Below are 19,554 nucleotides of genomic sequence, written 5' to 3' on the forward strand. Positions count from 1 at the left end.
AGGGGCCAGGAGGACCGGTAATGAGGAGCTATTGTTTAAGGGAAATAGTTTCCATTGGGAAGATGGAAAAGTTCTGAAGATGGATCGTGGTGGTGGTTTCACGACAGTGTGGATATACTTAATACCACCAAATTGTACCTTCTGAAAGGGCTCACATGGCAACCGTTATGTTATAGAGATGTTACCACAATAAAAACAGAATTCTGCTGCTGCTGCTGCTCTCTTGAAATGGTTAGTTTTTTAATGAGTCCCCTATTTTTGTTTTGTGTTGGGCCTCATGAATTATGTAGCCAGATCTGAGCAGTGTTTCTGGACCTGAACGGATACAGGTGTCGTAGGATCAGAAGATACAGGTTCTGAGTCACTCTCTGGGGCGAGGCCCAGGAGTCTGTATTTCTAACAAGCTCCCAGGTGCTGCCGATGCTGTGGCTCATGGACCACACTTTGTAGCCAAGACAGACTGGTGAGATCTAGTGCAGGTCCGAGAAAAGTTCCGGGCGTAGTTCCTAAGGAACTGAGTCATTTTGAGGAGGGCAGCCACAGGATACAATGAAGTTTGAGCAAAACCTTCTGCCACACACCCTCCATGCCACACACACACACACACACACACACACACACGTTAGGCAGCAAACTCACCAAGTCTGCTTGTCCTCTGGGGCTCGCTTTCTAGCTGGGTTAATGGCATCCCCCTTATACTCCCGGCTCAGATCCCGTTCTTTTGCTGCCTCTGGTGAAACAGAGCACTGGCCCCAGAGGTAAGTCTCAAGGCAGGCTTGCCTTGGCCCCCTGCATCTTCCGCAGGCCCCCAGCCCTCATAAGCCAGGCCTTCAGAAGCATGCAGGACCCGGGGCTTGGCTGGGGCTAGGTGTCTCTTGTCCTGCTCTATCCCTTGCTCCAGCTCTCGGGACATCGAAGCCACTTTCTCGAGGAGGGCATGACTTTCCCTTGTCCATTGTCTGTGTCAGAGTTGGACTGGCAACTTCAGAGCGTTTTCCTACTTCGAGATTTCATGGCTCATTTGACATGTACGCCTGAGTCCCTTTGCTGTGCACCTGAAACCATCACAACATTGTTAATCAGCTACACTCCAACATGGGCTCCCCTGTGGCTCAGCAGTAAAGAATCCGCTTGCAGCGCAGGAGACCAGGTTTGATCCCTGGGTCAGGAAGATTCCCCAGGAGGAGGAAATGGCAACCCACTCCAGTATTCTGGCCTGGAGACTCCCACGGACTGAGGAGCTTGGAGGGCTATAGTTCACAGGATCAGAGTCGGACATGACTGAAGCAACTGAGCATGCACTCCAATATAAAAGAAAAAGTAAAAAAAAAAAAAAAGATTTCAAGAGTCATGGAAATCGAAAGCATTTGCATGCTAATATAATGGAGGGCATTGGTGGTGGGGGCACTTGGGGCACTCAAGAAGTGATCCCTGTCTCCTGCTGTGGAGACCACAAAGAACCCAGGCTGAGGTCAACTTACCAGTAGGCACGATGGTGAGATCCCTGGACAGAGGGACCTCCAGAGATGGAAGGGTCTCTGGCAGAACTAATTGGGGGGAGCCCCAGATGAGCCTAACCTGGTTTCCAGCATAAGTGCGTCTGATGAATTTGTGCAGCCCCTGTGACTCATACCATTTACCGTTTGTATGAGGAAGGAAGCAAGAAGTGTGTTTGGATGAAGGTGCCTGGGAGCAGAGATGGGAGAAGCAGGGAGTAAAAGAACAGTGTGGGAGCTGCTCAGGAACTAAGCCTGAGATTTTCATGGGGGTCTCTGTGGGGCCCAGAGCACAGTTAGAGGGTGGCTGCCTCTGGGTTCAAACTCCATGTGCAGAGTAGTCTGGGGGATGTTGTTATTCTGCACAAGGGACTCTGGGCTGAGTGGCAATCAGGATGGGATTTAGTGTTCCTCCAAGGCCTGGTCAGCATCTGGAGACGTAAGCAGAGGGCTTTGCTTTGAAGGCGATGACACAGCTGCAACAACGTCCCCCTCCCCCGTCTCACTGTCTCCCACCGCCAGGAAAAATGTGGTCTGGTGAAGGGAGGCCAGAGAGGATTGCTGCCAGAGTGGGTAAAATTAAAAAGTGATCCTCCAGCTCGTTCTTATTTTACTAGCAGAATTGATGGGCTCAGAACAGAGACCAGGAACTGTAATAATTAAGAGGAGCACCAGGCCTGGAATACACTGAGCAGCATTTTATCTCAGAAAATAGCATTTTAATTTGCATTTGGCTTTGGAATACAGGGAATTACTCTCTTTGGAAAAGATTAATCTTCCCCACAGTGTTCCTCTGTGGATGAACTTGACTCCTTGAGCATGCACCAGTCAGATGGGTAGGGTCAGGAGACTGGGCGGGGGGGGCTTGATGGGGGGAAGCTTGTTGGAAGTTAGCATCTTTCCAGGAATGTTCTACCCAAGTACGATAGGTGCAGACTGGGTTCATGCCAGGTTCCCCTAGAAAAAAGAATCCTCTAGGAGGTTCTTCATAAACTCAATTCATGAATTTGGAGATATCACTGTTGAGTTATCGGACCAGAAATTCAGACTGGATCAGACCTTTTGGTTAAAAAGACAGATAATGTCTGGGCCGAGGCACCATGGACTAGGAAGGCCTAGGGGACGGGGTGCTACTGGTCTTTATGATAGGCCTGGAATAAAGAACACCCACACATTTAGACTAAGAAGTACTAAATCCTTCCCATTTTAATTATGATTGTACGGCCATCGAGAGGCAGTCTTCTCTAGGGCTGGCCAAGTGGACACCCTCCCCCTGCATGGAAAGCCTGCTGCACGCTGAGGCACGGTGTCCCCTCTCGGCCCTGATGCTGGCAGGCCTCGACAGCACTTGGCCTGTTGGCAACCATGCTTCCCATTACTGTGGCTCATAGCCCTCAAAATCGTCTTTCTTGTGACTTCTCAGACTGTCACCGTTCACACACGCATGTTCCGTAGCTCTGGCCACCATTTCTGTGTGTGGAAGGAGAGGTGGTGGTGGGTGTCGCGGGCTGAATTGTGGCCCCATAAATCCCCATGTTGAGGTCCAGTCCCTCAGAATGTGACTGGAGACTGGGCCTTTCAAGACACGATGAAGCTAAAATGAGGTCATTAGGGCCAGTCCTGATCCAAAGACTGGGCTCCCTCTAAGGAGAGATGAGGACACGGAGAGATGGAAGACCAGGTGAGAACACAGGGGCAGCTTGGCCGCCTACAGGCCAGGGAGCAGCATCTCAGAAGACACCGGCCGCCGGTTCCAGGCTGTCAGACTCTGAGCTTCAAGAGCTGCAAAAGAAGGGAGTGCTGTGGTTTAGCCACACAGCCCGTGTGCTTTGTTCTGGCAGCCCTGGCAAACTAACACAGTGGGAGAGATAATGAAATAGATACGGAAGAGGCTTCCAGAACCCCTGAGAGGACACGTAGGAGGGGGTGGCCCGTAGGAAGAAGAAAGGCCACTTGGGCGTGGAACTGGGAATCATCGGACGCCCGAGGGCAGATGTGGGAACGGGAGGAGGGCCAGCCTGGAAGGCGAAGCCGGGATTCCAGGGCCATCAGTCGAGGGGAGGGACTGTCAGGGGGACCTGCCTGCCCTCTGCACCCATTGCTGGGGGTTACAAGTGCCTATCCTAAAGGCTTCACACTATGGGGAATAGCTCTACTAAAGCTGACTTCTGGATGCATGTTTTATTATTGTTGGGGGAGGGGATTGTTATATTTTAAGTGGCCTTTTGATTTTATTTATGCCTTGACATTTTATGTCTTGACAGTACCTCACCAGCATCCTGAGGTACTGTCCCTCCATTCCAAAGGGGCTGGATTATAACTACCAGGAACATGAGGGAACAGCCAAAAGTACATGAGACCCATTTCCTAAGACATGAAACACAAGCCAAGGTTCTGTTTGTTCTGCGACAATGTGAACATCACACATTTTTATTAAGAGAGAAAATAAAAAGCCAAGAATCCACACGAGGCCCTTTAAAGAGAATCCTGTCACTGCCACGTCCGAGGAATCCAGCCTTCCCCGGCGTCAGAACCTGGATGGGCCCTGTTCACTCTCAAAATGGTATTTGGAGTTATATTTTACGACTGAGTTGTTATAAAGATGAAAATGTTAATATCGTATACCAAGATGTTTTCTTCAGCCTAAAAGTTTGCTTTTGCCTTCTGATTTTACAAGACATGGAAACATTCCCACAGGCTCTTGAGGTACGGAGGGCCTCTTGGGGGTTTCGTGGGTGAGTGGGCCCTGGTCCTGCTGTGAGTAGCCCCGTGTGGCCTTGAGGCCACACAGGCTGGGGACAGGGCTCTGGTCCCTGGAAGGTGGAAAAGCTGACTCAGTTCTGAAGTGGGGCAGGGAGCAGGGCCAGGATGAGGGGTCATTGCTGGCACTGCTTGGCCCCTAGGGAAGGAGCATCTGGGAGGCGGGAGGGCGGGGTCTGCTAGGATGGGACCCTGATGCTGTCTCACTGGCCCTCCTCACCCAGGGGTCTCAGGTTTCTCTTCTGCAGTGGCCAGGCTGGTGCGGAGCCTGGAGTCTTGCTGAAAGCTGGGTCAGGTGGCTTGGGGTGGGCCTTCCAGGCAGGAGGTGGGCAGGGTGCAGGCGATACCCTGGGTTGGAGTCCGGCAGCCATGGCCCCCGTCATACCCTGCTTCCTCCACAGTTCCCAGCAGCGTGCAGGCCTGCAGATAACCCAGGTTCTTTTCGACTAACTGTTGGCCACTGCTTGCTGCCCTGTGGGGTGAACCCAAGCAGCCCCTTACTGAACCCTCTGCCCAGTGTTCACAATAATTTGTGGCAGCAGGGGGAGCCCAGTGCTGGAACTTAAAGGCTGGCTGGGCCAGGCGTGCGAGCCCCAGGCTGGGCTTGGGTGGCCAGGGGAGGGCAGGGCCTCCAGGGAAACTGGTGGGGGAGGAAAGGCCTGAGGGCGGGGCAGCTGGACTACACCCCGACACTAAGGCAGCCTGGACAGAGGCAGCTAGGGCTAGAAAGAGCCCCGTGTGGGAAGGAGAATCCAGTTCGAAAAGTAAATCAAATACAAAGAATAAATTCCTCAAACGCACTCCAACTCCACCTCTGAAAAGTCCTTTTTTTGTCTCATGATCTTCCTCCCTGGAGGGCAAAGAGATCGTCTGGGCTTTGGTCTAGGAATATACACATTCAGGTTATGAGTGACAGACTCCCCTCAAGGCCAGGAGCCCCTTCGATTGCATCTTTGTCTAAAAATAAACACGGAGGAAATGGAAGGATATGATCGCCGTTCAGAGAGCCTGTGGGGACCCTTTGAGAATGGGACAGGCCTGTCCCCACCTCAAGGATCTTATTGTAATTAAAACAAACGTGGCCCTTTCAGCAGCTGAGGACAAGCAGGAGACTAGACCAGTCAGGGCGGATGAAGAGAAACCTAGGAAGCGCGTGCAGGAAGCACAGAGCAAGAACAGGCAGAACAGGGACAGCAGCCTTTACCATCCTGCACACGCTGGCCAGCTTCTAACAATGCCCTGGGTCTTCAACATGTGCCAAGATTTCCACATTTGCTTTGAAAGCACAGTAAGGAGTCCCACAGTTAGGCGGGATCACAGAAAGTGGGGTGACAGAGGAAGAAGAGGGGCTGAGTGCTTTGCTTCTACAGCCTGGGCCTAGTCCCCATCTCTCCACAATTTCCTCACGATTCACACAGATGGAATATGAAGCCCAGACAAGTTAGGTGACTCACTCAGGGTCACATAGAAATTGGCCAAAAAAGAAACACCAAGCCAAAAAACCTGGACTGAAAGACTCAAGTACAGGAATCCCAGTCCAGTGCTCTTTGTTTAGTTCCCACTGAGCCATGCAGCCGATGACTAGTAACAGAGCTCACTGTGTGTTAGGCTCTACTCTGGTCTCAGTCTCCGGAATGGTTTCTCAGTTGTTTGGTTCTTACCATATTTTTGACTTCCCTGGTGACTTAGACAATAAAGAATCCACCTAGAATGCAGGAGACCCAGGTTCGATTCTAGGGTCGGGGGGATCCCCTGGAAAAGGGCATGGCAACCCACTCCAGTATTCTTGCCTGGAGAATCCCATGGACGGAGGAACCATGGGTTGCAAAGAGTCAGCCTGACAAGACTGAGTGACTAACACTTTCACTTACCACATTTTTATCATCTTTCACCCACATCTAATCCACACACCAATCACATCTCTGGTTCTCTCTGACCAGCACCCTCTTGGCCAACAGGGTTGTACCTTCAGTGGCTCTGGGCATCCTGTCTCTGGACCTCCCCTCTCATTTGAGGGGCTCAAAGGAGGAGTAGAAAGCAGCCCAATACCATCCTGGCCCCAAACTGCCCCTTGGAGGGGCCTTCACGGCCCATGTCTGGAGACCAATACTGACAGCCGCACAATGGGCCAAGTCAAATGACTCCGGCAAATAATTTGATGTGTCTTTGGATCATTCCTGATCATAATATTTATCCTTAATATGGGAGACCTGGGTTCAGTCCCTGGGTTGGGAAGATCCCCTGGAGAAGGGAAAGGCTGTTCATGCCAGTATTCTGGCCTAGAGAATTCCATGGACTCTGTAGTCCATGGGGTCACAAGGAGTTGGACACGACTGAGCAACTTTCACTTTCAGTGCTTACCTTGTAGCTCAGTGGTAAAGAATCCACCTGCCAATGCAGGAGACTAGGGTTCAATCCCTGGATTGGGAGGATCCCTTGGAGTAGAAAATGGCAATCCTCTCCAGTACTCTTGCCTGGGAAATCCTATGGACAGAGGAGCCTGGTAGGCTACAGTCCATGGGGTTGCAAAAGAGTTGGACATGACTTAGCAACTAAATCCCACACCCCTCCCTGGTGGTCCAGTGATTAAAAATCCACCTTCCAATGCAGGGGACACTGGTTCAATCACTGGTATGGGAAGATCCCACAGGCCGTGAGGCAGCTAAGCCCCTGGGCCACAATTACTGAAGTCTGAGAGCCCCAGAGCCTGTGCTCTCCCACAGGAGAAGGCATTACAAGGAGAAGCCCACACCACAGCTGGAGAGTAGGCCCTGCTCACTGCAACTAGAGAAAGCCTGCATGCAGCAACAAAGACCAAGCACAACCAAAACAGAAATTAAAAAGCAACTTTTTTTTAGGATTTGCTCTCTCAGCAGGAGAAAAGAGAGGATGCCTGTAGTCTGGAATAGAGAGCTGTCTGAGGACCCCAGATATTTCTGGAGGACTCCCCACTGAGGGGATAAATAAAACACCCCTACCCTATTCCAGGCCCTCCATTGTTTTGAGCTCCCTCACTTTATCTGACCCACTCAAGTATTCTTGCCTAGAGAATCCCTGGTGGGCAGAGGAGCCTGGTGAGCTGCCGTCTATGGGGTCACACAGAGTCGGACACGACTGACGCGACTTAGCTGCAGCAGCAGCATTTTATCTGACTTTGCTCACCGTTGATGGAGGAACACTCACCGTCTCTAGACCCCTGGGTTGGCAGTTCTCAGTGGCCATGTTCCTTTTCTCAGGGAATCAGCCAGCCAGTGCTTTTCACTAGGCACATTCAAAGATCCTCCCCCACACCTTTCTTGCTTTCTATAGGCCTTTCATTCTCTAGATAAAGTTGAGACATTAAACATTTTGAAAAATGAATCTATGTGGTAAAAAATAGTGTAACATATTTAATTAGTCTAAACAACTAAATCCTTTATTCAATGATTGAGAAAAATTTCTGGCCCCAATCCACATCCCCATCTACCTGCCACCAAACTCTAGACAAGGGGCTGAGCCATGCGTCCTCATTGCTCTAGAAAGGAGCTTGGGGGAGGGAGGTGGGGGAGATGGGATTTCTCCCTCCAGGACAGGTAGGATCAGGTTGCCAGGCAGCAAATAGGAGCTGAGAGCCAGGCAAGGAAGCAGCCCAGCTGAAAACCCCACGGGGCCACCAGGTAAAGCCCACCACGAAGGGTTACCTGGTTGCAGGTTCCCTGTGGTTCCTTCCACTGAAATATCCCCAAACTAGCTTAAAGAGACCAGCCTGTCCCAGAGGGCTGCCCAGCATTAAGGGAAGACCCGAGAGTGTCTGCCAGGGCCCAGGGAACCCCTCCTCTGCCCAGGCCTGGAGAGAGAGGGTGGGACAAGAATTCCTGAGCCACAGAATCATGAGAAACACAATTTCACTTTTAACTGTGGGGTCACCTGCGGCCCGAGTCACCTGCTCCCCAAAGGACTGCCTTCCCTCCTCTCCCCTGAGTCTCACTGATTACCAAGGGGGGGGAGCTGGCCCAGAGCCCTGCCTCCTTGGGCTGCCCCCCATTTTTTATAACCAGTGGAGGGGCTGGGGTGTGAACTCCAGACATCCCCATCTCCCCTCAAATCCTCAGTCTTTCCTGTCCGTGCACACCCCAAAGCTAGGACAGCGCAGGGTCCTCTAGTTACGCTGAGTGAAGTCTTGGCACCTGATCACACCACAGAGATGCACTGTGGGAGCCTTGACTTGGCCGTCTCCCGGACACCCGCCTCCAGGATGTGATGGCCCTTCCCCTCTGTCCATCCACAATGGTCCTGGATGATTGGCCCAGCCCTGGTCGGATACAAAGAGGAGGACACACGGGAAGAAGAGGAGGCAGGGAAGAGTCAGGAAGGAGAAGGGGCAAGGTGCCTGCAGCTAGGCTAGCTGTGGAATCACTGGGTTAGCCCAGTGGGCGGAGGTCCCAGCACTCCCAGCGCGGCACAGGCAGAGTAGGAGGCAGGGGTTACCTCCACACACACCTCGCCCTGCCCTGTGCCATCTGCATGTTGTAGAGGATATGACTTGAACTAGGAGTAAAGTACTGCACTGTACCTTCTCCAGCCTCCGTGTGTACTTAGCTGGCTAACACAGTAATATTGTTTAACCCGGAATCCTCTCATCCACTAGAAAGAACTCCTACCCATGAAGATGGAAGGTGTGAACATTTCTCGAACTTGGTGTTAACCTATCTGACACCCCAGCTAGACTGGAGCTCCCCACAAGGATAGGGTGATCCCAGCCAGTGCCACGTAGGAAAAGAGAACTGCCCAGCTGACCCCCGCCTGATTCCCTGACCCACGGGGTTCTAAGAAATTTAAAAAAAAAATTTGTAACTGAAAAATTATATGAATGGGGGAATGGGAATGAGGTTTGCCCAGGAAACCTAATTTATTTCCAAGAGGACCCAAGGTCAATGGCTGGACTGAGCTTTTAACTTCCTGCTGGCTCAATGGCGCGTCTGACTCCTCAATCATGGGTCAATCCGAATGTATTAAGTTAGAATTCAGCTCAGCTTAGCAAGTTTAAGAAACGCCACAATATACTGAATGGGCCTATGCTCTAAACCCCCTGTCACATGAGGCCCACAGTCCCCTAGCAGCCAGCGTTTGCTGCTGCTGCTATTAGTTTGTCACTGTGGTCAGCCTTTTCCCTTTCTCCAGCTTCCTTCCTCAACACTGTGCCATTGTGACTTAAGGGTTACTGTTTCACCTTATAGGCAGTTAATGCTTAGCGAGGCCGAATGACTTGCTCAGGTTACCCAGTCAGTGGAGGCAGAGGCAGGATTCACCTAGTTCAGCTGAATCCCAGAGTTCCACCAGCTGGGCAGGCCCCTGTCCTCAGTTTATCTTCAAGAAAGAACCCTTTGTGAGCACCCTTTGGTAAATAGTGGAGGTCAGGCTCCTGTGTTTCTCCTGGTTGGTGGTAAATACTGCTTTTGAAAAGGTAGTTTTGGGGGAGGTTTTAGGAAGTGTGTTAACTGAGTGGGAGAAAGCCTCAGTGGGGAGGAGGCTTCAAAGCGATGCTCAAACACACACTATAGAGAGCTCTCCTCGTCTACACCCAAGTCTCTGCTCCCAGGTCTCTGCTCTGCCCTGCCCACGCTGCCCATGGGCCTCATTTCCCATTGTGTCTCCTGTCCTTTGATGTTGGATAAACCCAATTCATCTCTTTCATATCACTACAAAGGAGCGTCCTAATTGCTTTGTTTAGACAGTCTCTTTTCCAAATATTAAATATTTGGTCTTCTCAGGCCGCCCCCACCCAAGCTTTTAACATCATCGAGCTTGTTGCAAAATCCACTTTTCCTCAAACTGGTTGGCAGAGTCATCTCTCCCCATTACCAGCCTCCCCGAGCAGATCTGGACATGTTACCCTGACACATTCTTTCCCCCATGGCAGCTGCTCCGGGACACAGCCCTTCCTTGAGGAAGGGTCATTGCAGGATGCTTCTCAGTCCTGTGGGGACCTCAGGGAAATGGGGCTGCTCTGGTCCTCTGAGGGCTCAGGGTGCCTGTCTTCCCCAGGCAGGCATGTGGGGGACCTCTGCCCCCGATGGTGGCAGGCCCAACGCCTAGAACCAGCGCCATTTGTCAGTTGGTGGGAGCATGGAGGGGTTGGGGTGGGGTGGGGGGTGCAGACATATCCAATTTCCAGACCACGAACTCTTTTGAGTGGCCTGTGTCTCTTCAGATACATCCGCCTAGGGGTACAGTTGCCTCTCTTCCTCCTTCAGGACTGCTTTAATCCTGGAGCACCCCACCCCGACCTTGCCATCCCCCCACCCTTTCTTTAGGTAGGATGTTGACTCCATTGCCTCCTTCTCCACAGCTGTCTGCGCTCTCCCCTCTAACGCACCTCTTCTGATCCCGTGACCCTTAAGCCCCCAGTGTCATGGGCCACCTGTGCTAGGCTCCACTGTCCATTGTCACCCTGTCCTACTGTCTCCAAGGCCCCCGGAGGGACTCTGCAGCTTGGGGTTGCTCCCTGGATGTCCCTCCTGTCTTCTCAGGGACCTCATTGCTCTGGATGAGCAGAAAACACACTCCATCCCTGCCAGTGTGGGAATCAGGGAAGCTTTTGGAAGGGACACTCAGATAGAGTCTTTCCTCCCCCACTCCCTTCCCCCGCTTCCAACTTAAGAAAAATGTCAAACATCTCTACAAAATAAAGAGCATAACGAACCCCTGTGTATCTGTCAACCAGTTTTAACAATTACAACTCACAGCCAATCTTGTTTCATCTAAACCCTCTTATTCCATCCCACCCCGACTGCCTACCTTATAGTTAAGCTAATTCCAGACACCTGATCATTCCCTCTGTAAACACTGCAGTATATGCGTCTCTGATGACTCATTAGAAAAGACCCTGATGCTGGGAAAGACTGACGGCAGGAGAAGGGGACAACATAGGATGAGGTGGTTGGATGGCACCACCGACTAAATGAACCTGAGTTTGAGTGAGCTCCAGGAGATAGTAAAGGGCAGGGAAGCCTGGTGTGCTGCAGCCCATGGGGTCACAAAGAGTCGAACATGACTTAGTGACTGAAAAACAGCATATGCATCTCTAAAAGACAAGGACTTCTAGAAAAACAATCACAGCTAAAAATATAGACAACTATTTTCTTAATAGTTACATCATTTTCTGACCTGCTGTTCCCTTGGTTTGCTTTTGTTAGGTGGGTTAAAGTGCCTACTTGTGCCATGCACACGCACCTCTGAATCCCTCAGTTAATTCTCATAACCGTCACATGAGCTAACTGAAGCTCTGGGGGGTTAAGTTTCAGTAGGCCAAACCCCACGGCTATTCAGTGAAGCCCCTCCTTCTTCCCATTACCCTCCCCACCCTCATTAGTCCTGGCTGGAAAGTTCTAGAAAATGCTAGTAGGGCTTTCTCTGGTGGTCCAGAGGTTAGGGCTTCCCTCATGGCTCATACGGTAAAGAATCCACCTGCAATGTGGGAGACCTGGGTTTGATTCCTGGGCTGGGAGGATCCCCTGGAGGAAGGTTTGGTAACCCACTCCAGTATAGTAGCCTGGAGAACTTCCATGGACAGAGAAGCCTGGCTGGCTACAGTCCATGGGGTGCAGAGTCGGAAAGAACGGAGCAACTAAGTACTGATATACCAGTGGTTAGGACTCCGAGCTTACCCTCCTGCTCTCTGCCCAGGCGCCTCCTCCCAATATAGTCTCTTGCTTTGTCAGCAGGTGTGTCTTCTCAGACAGTTCACTTCTGAGTGTTAGAGCCCACTCTCGGGCCCTGGAAGGGGTCCCCCTTCCTGTAACAATGGAACAAGATGGCTTCTGCCTCACTGCTGCAGGAAATCGTTCCTTTCACTATTTCTGCCTGGGTCTCAGGGTGGTTTCCGTCTCCCTAGTCAACCTCTCTCCCAGCCCAATGGAGCTGTTCTCCCCTGCAGCATCCTCAGCTCCTGAAGGCTGAGTAAGCCTAGGGCAGTTATTTCAAAGCGTCTGGTTTGATCGTGCCTTCCTGTGTGTGGTTAGGCAGGGAGCAAAGCAAAGAAACTAAACACACATTTTCATATGTGATCCTTGCAGGAAGACACCCCCTCTTCAGCACTGTTTGTGCTCTTCGGCGGGCTGGGAGTGGGCAGGAGGCTCAGGGGTGCTGAGACATGTTTACCTGTTTCTTCCTTAGTTTCCTGCTCCTCCCCCTCCAGCTCTGGACAGAATAGTTCCTTTGTGCTTTCTTTCCTTTCTTCTTGTGCCTAATTAGGGATTATGCTAGGGAATCAAGCTAATTAATCTCTGCCAGTCTGGGGTGAGATCAAGCTCTTCGCACTATCAGGGTTGATCAATACCTCCCTGCCTGAGAAAGAGTCTGAAAAACAACCCCGCTCCTTTCAGCACAGGCTTTAATGAGGGCGAGGCAGGATGGCCTGGGGGTGCCCTGGAGTGAGTGGGTCTGGTGGTTTAGCCCCACAGGACAGAGGTTTCAGGAGAGGCTCCAGGGGCTGCAGCTTGAGTGTGGGGTGGCCCCACGGGAGGGCCTCCCAGTGCCCACAGCCCTGCAAGGGAGGGGCCAGAGCTTCTCCACTGTGCTGCTTTGGAACACTATCCGGCTTCCCTAGCTGCAAGGGTGGCCACTGGGAGTACTCAGACAGAGACTGTATGTATTTCAGGACAAGGTGATCCCTCCAGCTTGCAGACCAGACATCCTGTCCTAGACCAGCTCCCAACCTGGGCTACCACCTCAGTCCAACGAGGAAAACCGAGGCTTGTAAGACAGGGCTGAAGAAGGCCAGAGCAATGGGACAAAGCAAAGAATCTCAAAGGGCTGCATGGGACAGGGGAAGAAAGGCCTCACCGTGGGAGGAAGGGAGGAGTGGTCTGTTTAGCGCGTCTAAAGAACTCGTGCTCTCTGGGGGTCCTCAGGGCCTACGCACATTAGATCTTCAGAGGCACACTGGTGGCCCTCGCCTTCAGAGGCGAAGACGTGGTTGTATGTCTTCCCGAGACTATTAAGAAGCCAAAGACAAAAGTATTAAATGAGAGACTGGAATTGAAGGAACTGAGGATGTCAGGTCTTCAGAAGTTCTTTAAGTCCTTTCCATCATATTCTTTGCTCAGCCGCTCAGTTTGTGTCTGAGTCTTCAGACGCAACTCTGAGGACTGTAACCTGCCAGGCTCCTCTGTACATGGGATTTTACAGGCAAGAATACCAAATATATTAAATGAGCTCAAATCCAACATTAAATAGTTATTTTAGTTTGCTATAAAAATTTGAAACGATTTTCGTAATTGTTTTTAAAATTAATTTCATTTTTGCAGTTTTTTAAACTTTCAGCTTACTTTTAATCTTTCAGCACTTTTCCAGGTTGCATTTTCACAGGCTTTAACAGGCTCGGAGACTTTGGTCATTGTGCCTGCAGTGCCCAGGGATAAAAACAGTCCAGAGCCTGAGAGACCACACAGCCAGGCACCCTGTCCAGGGGTGCACCCGCTGTCAGGAGTGAGGAGAAACTGGGAGCATACAGCAGTGCTCCACATCAGTTCTAGATCAGCAGTCTAGACCAAAGGCCACAGAAAAGCCTTTGAAGGGTGTCTTCTCCAATAACTGGTTAAAGAAGGAAAGAAAAAGGACAAGAAATTTCCACTTACACGAACATGCCCCAAGTACAGAGCAGAGATAGAGAGTTCCAGGGGCTAGAGGCAGAGTAGGGAAACACCTTAAAACAATGAGGACATTATGGCCTTCCAAACCCAGCTGGTAATAAAGACCCCGAGGACCATCCACTGACCCAGAAGGCAGAGACCATCACAACGTCCAGTCAAGAACGGCAGATTAACACAGCAACTTCAGGGACTCAGAGCCAGATTATAGCAGTCCACATCATGGACCATGGACCAGAGGAGTGGGATTATCCTTGATGACACATGCAGGTTTCTTTGACTGCATAATGCCAGGGGAGAAAGAACTGCAGTTTTGGAAATTCTGATCAGCCTGTTGAGGTCAGCTGTGGTCCCAATGACTGCAGAAGACCCTCTGGTTTTGTTCTGCCATCTCTGTAGGAAGTAGTAATGAAGTCCCGTGGAAGCTATGAGGTTCACCTCTGAGATCTCCCTTTAAGGGATAACCTCTCAGGGGAGGGCAGTTAGCCGTCAGCCTCCAGGTGCAGAACCTTTGGAATGTTCAAACCGAGGCCTGTCTATCCAGTTTACTCCCAGATGACTGCTCAACTCAGGGACCCTGGCACCATACCATTTCTGTCCAACACAAAACTCAATAGGCAATCTTCCTGGCCCTCAGGACTGCCCAGGACTTTCTCCAGAGCTACAAAATCATGGTTCTCCCTACCTAATTCTCCTTCCTCTTCCTTTCACAGATGTCAGACCTGCATTATGGTCTGAAGCCCATCCTTATTACTCCTGATTCTCTCCCCACAGGTACTACTTCTAATAAATCCCCTGCACTTCTAATTCCATTTTGGTATCTCCTTCCCGAAGACCCAAAGTGACATAGCTGTCAGCCCATGAAGTGTGACCAGGCACAGCTTACTGGCTCATTCTTTCAAATCGTGATTTTTTTTTTTTTAAATAAAATATACCCATTGGAGGGCATGGAATATAAATGATTCATTGAATTGCCCCCAAAGAATGCAGACTCCTGCAAAGATGGGCTGACATCACCTTGCAGTTGATTTTACCATTTACCTTTCTTCACAAGATGGTTGGAGAAGAATCTTCCTGGGAGCTGGTTACAAGGAAAGCTACTATTTATTTTAAAAATATTTATCATTTATTGAGTACTTATGTGACAGGAACCATGGTAAGAGCTTTCCATACATTGTTTCATTCAATACTTACACAATTCTAATAGTATCTCCGTTTTTCAGATAAGGAAATGGAGCTAATTAGATGTTGAGCTCAGATTGAATTGAAGACTGATGGTAAAGCTAATACTCTTTAACCTTCAACACACACACACATGTGCACACACACATACAATGTGATGTACATTTAAATTTTTTGAGTTTCCATGGAAGAAAAAGTAAATGAACTAGAAGAGAGAAAAAGAAAAAAATGCAGTAGAGGAAAGAAAGTGAAGCTACTGAATAGAACTGGCCTGAAGATCCATCATGGGAAACAGACGGGCAAACAGTGGAAACAGTGCCAGACTTTATCTTTTGGGCTCCAAAATCACTGCAGATGGTGACTGCAGCCATGAAATTAAAAGACACTTACTCCTTGGAAGAAAAGTTATGACCAACCTAGACAGCATATTCAAAAGCAGAGACATTACTTTGCCAACAAAGGTCCGTCTAGTCAAGGCTATGGTTTTTCCTGTGGTCATGTATGGATGTGAGAGTTGGACTGTGAAGAAGGCTGAGCGCCGAAGAATTGATGCTTTTGAACTGTGGTGTTGGAGAAGACTCTTGAGAGTCCCTTGGACTGCAAGGAGATCCAACCAGTCCATTCTGAAGATCAGCCCTGGGATTTCTTTGGAAGGAATGATGCTGAAGCTGAAACTCCAGTACTTTGGCCACCTCATGCGAAGAGTTGACTCATTGGAAAAGACTCTGATGCTGGGAGGGATTGGGGGCAGGAGGAGAAGGGGACGACCGAGGATGAGATGGCTGGATGGCATCACTGACTCGATGGATGTGAGTCTGAGTGAACTCCGGGAGTTGGTGATGGACAGGGAGGCCTGGCGTGCTGCGATTCACGAGGTCGCAAAGAGTCGGACACGACTGAGCGACTGGACTGAACTGAACTGAAAGATCTATCAAGACAAAGAACAGAAAGGCAAGGAGATTTTACAGGACACACTTTAAGTATCTTGGTCTATCACTAGCAATGTGCTCTTGGAGACATACAACACCTCTGGGCCTCAGTTTTTAGAAATCTATTAATGAGGAACTGACGAGACAGTCTTGAGATTTAATTTCAGCTTTGACATTCCATATTTTATTCTGAGATGGACCTTTTTATATTATCAATCTGTATAAAGAGAAATCAGACTAAAATGTTTCTTTTCATTAACTCCCACAGGTGAAATGATCCACTGGGCCTACAATGTGAACAGCAGATTTTGTAATTCACCAAGAAAAGCAATTTGCCACTATTCCAAGAGGGTGTGAGGATGACCCAGGTGTCTCACATATAAACCCTACAAATGTGTGTCCAAAAACGTTTATCCATTGTTTCTTTTAGGCTCCTGCTTGGCATGAGGTCCTTGTGGATAATCACTATGCATATTTTTGGTGGGGGAGTGTTAGTGGGGGTTTATGTGGAAACTGGAATAAACGCAGAGCTTCCAATCTGAAAACAGTAAAATACCATCCCCTAATACACAGGCTTTTTGTGAAGAAGAGGGCATAAAACATATGAAAGTGCTTCAGAGAATGTTAATTTGAAAAGCTTCATCTGCGTCTTTTTCTATCTTCATTTTTGCTCTAAATCTGTAAATAAGTACATTTTAACTACTAATCACTGTTTGGTAGGTCTTCAGAAAAAGGCTAAATGGCCACTATCAGTAAAGAGGGTAAGAGGAGAAATATATAACCCAGAGAAGCTATAGACTTACATTATCAGCTTAGTTCTACAAGCCTGATTCTGTTTTGATGGGTTTTCCAGATAAGGTCACAGACAAAGCACAAAAGAAAAGCAGCGTGGTCCTTAGAAATTCTTGCCCCGACCCCCACACACAAAATAACTACATTAAGGTAATGCATATGTTAACGCAACTTACTGTGGTAACTGTTTTGCAATATATACATATATCCATCATGAAGTTGTACACCCTAAACATTCACAATATCATATGTCAATTATATCTAAAGAAAGCTAGGAGAAAAGAAAAAAAAGCAGTATGGGCATTCCTGGGAACAATGAGATGGTGGGGGAAAAAAAAACCAGAATGCATTACTGTTTGAGAGAGGAATGTAAAAAACTCACTAGTTTACTATGTTAAAAAAAGATGGCACATTTATTGCTACATAAATGTTATATACATATTGTGTTTTCTGTTACAGTGACAGAAAAAATTTTGAACTTCTTGCTGCTGGTTGAAAGGTTTATCAATAATACCTTGAATTTGACACAGGATACAAATCTGCAATAAACCAACAATGGAAACTGGAGAACAAGATGAGAGGCAATTCATCTCGAACAATTAGCTCTTACAATACTCCATAGGTACTACACGGTATGCTAGAATCCTACTATGGTCTTAAAATGCTATTGTAAATTTCTGATATTAATGAACAGGTTATGGTAAATAACCCTACATTTTTACTACCTAATATAATAAAATAAAGTAAGAAACTTTTTACTGAAAACTTTTCGATTTCAAAAATCTAGAAAGAGTAATATTTAGAATTCAAGAAATTTTCTTACAAGATTATTGTATAAAAGACTAGCTACAGTGAAAAATAAGCCAAATGTTTTTTTCTTTCTATTTTATGAAGGAAAGCTTCTGGGCATACTGCAGAGTCTAATATAGCGAAAAAGACAACAAGCTCCGAAGAAAAAGGCCAGGCAGTGGCATATGTTCACTCACACATCATAAGCAACAACTTCTGTTTAGCTGATTAACACTGAAATGAAGAACAAGGCCACAGATAAGAGTCTGATGTAATTGGAGAATACAGGCAAATTAAAGTAACCAAAATGTCCACTACGTTTACAAAAGAGTGATTTGTTAGGAACCATCCTGATCGGAGGATCTGAAGTTCTGTCTTAATTGTTTTTGTTCTTTCAAATTAACAGAAATCTTTAAGTTACATAGTGATTTGGGTCCTTTCTTCTGTGTGCTGATTGCCACTGTTGATATTGGCTATGAGGAATTATTAAGCCAAGACAACCTTGTTCAGCATGTTTTTCTCTCCCAGGGTTGTTGTGGTGGAAGACAGGTTTCATGGAAGTTCAAAGTGATTATTATGTCTTAAAAAACAACTCTTAAGGATTAGAGACAGAGGGGTGCCTTAATGCACAGTATTAAGATGGACTGACTAGGACTGGTTTGATGCTAATCTGGCTCATCTTCTTGGGACGGGGCAGACGATTTGCAGTTGATTACATCACCCATCCAATTCCTCCCCACTGACCAGCCATCCAAATGACAGAGAAGTAAAGGTGAGAAGGAGGACACACGCGTGACCATTGCTCTTATATTCCATTAGGTAATTAGCCTCAGAGTGGTGTGTTCATTTATCACACTACCTGCCTTATTGACTACTGGGTTGTTATGTTCAACATAATCACAGCCTGAAAAATCTTCTTTGTATTTTAAATCCATTTTGTGCTTACTTACAGCTAACACTTTACAAGTACTATATGTAGTACTTACTGCTTGGAAAACAAAGCAATTTCTAAAAAGTAAATTCTTCACTTGTAATTTATACTTCTTGCTATTACAAGCTTTACTATGAAAACCTAGAAGCTTGAAAAGTCTTGGTTATTATTGGAAATAAAGCAAATATTTATTTTGGGGAAAATCTAGGGGACAAAATTTCCCCTTTTAAAATCTTAGCTAGGCTATGGTCACAGATGGTCTCTGCTTATCTTTGTAAGGTAAATATGCAAAGCACATAGAGCTACGTGGAGGACTCTGGACTGTGACCATAATCTATTCAGATTCAGAGACCAAATACAACAGCCACAACAAAAAAATAAAAACGAATGAAAAAATGAACACGAAAGAAATGCTATACCAAGTAATATTCTCCTATTTCATGGAAAACACTATTCATATGGCAAAAGGACAGGAGAGGGCAACAAAAGACTTTTCCCTTCCTTTTTAAGACACTAATAGGTATGCCGGGAATGCTAAGGGCCAATGGTTGTCACTGCTTTGTTCTCTGCACGTGAACAGCTTTAACTAATGCTGGCATCAGCTGAGTGGAGATCAGCTTTCCATTAACTTTTTCCCTTTATATGTAGACCTTACAGTTCCATAACAATAAATAAAATTTGTAGTTACAATGCATTTGTCAATTCAGTTTAGGCACAAGGCAACTTCCACGGTGAGTGGAGAGATCGAGACAGTCTCTGATTGTGCAGAAGCGACACACTGCTTGCAACAAAATGATCTGTTGCAAACATCTCATGGGTTGACGTTCTATCTGATGAGCTTCCTATCTTCACTTCTGATGGAAGTGTTGACCAGTTGCTTTGATCGTAGGATTACATTTGCATTTCTTGCTTCAAGTGTTTTTTTTCTTCTCCCTCCTATCAGGTTTGTGTCTTCAGATAATCTGAGTTGTCCAAGTCCTTATGAGGAGAGGTCACCTTCTATCTAGCCTACTGATAACTCTGGAACTGTGGCAGGGAGAGCCAAG

The 19,554-nt window shown here is 47.9% G+C and overlaps 1 protein-coding gene and 1 long non-coding RNA gene across 2 annotated transcripts in view; one reads left to right on the forward strand and one right to left on the reverse strand.

The window, feature by feature from the left end:
- Positions 1 to 2,710: 2,710 nt before the first annotated feature.
- Positions 2,711 to 19,554, reverse strand: part of TCF12 (transcription factor 12) — a 402,539-nt gene continuing 385,695 nt past the window's right edge. The window contains exon 20 of the mRNA XM_052646128.1: positions 2,711 to 3,278. The gene's annotated coding sequence lies outside the window, so the exon portion shown is untranslated. The remainder of the gene's footprint in view (positions 3,279 to 19,554) is intronic.
- On the forward strand, positions 3,986 to 17,917 carry LOC128053738 (uncharacterized). Its single transcript, XR_008199963.1, has 3 exons — positions 3,986 to 4,059; positions 17,248 to 17,420; positions 17,683 to 17,917. It is a non-coding gene; the product is annotated as an uncharacterized LOC128053738 (long non-coding RNA).

Source organism: Budorcas taxicolor, chromosome 10 (assembly GCF_023091745.1).
Source record: "Budorcas taxicolor isolate Tak-1 chromosome 10, Takin1.1, whole genome shotgun sequence".
Lineage (NCBI taxonomy): Eukaryota > Metazoa > Chordata > Mammalia > Artiodactyla > Bovidae > Budorcas > Budorcas taxicolor.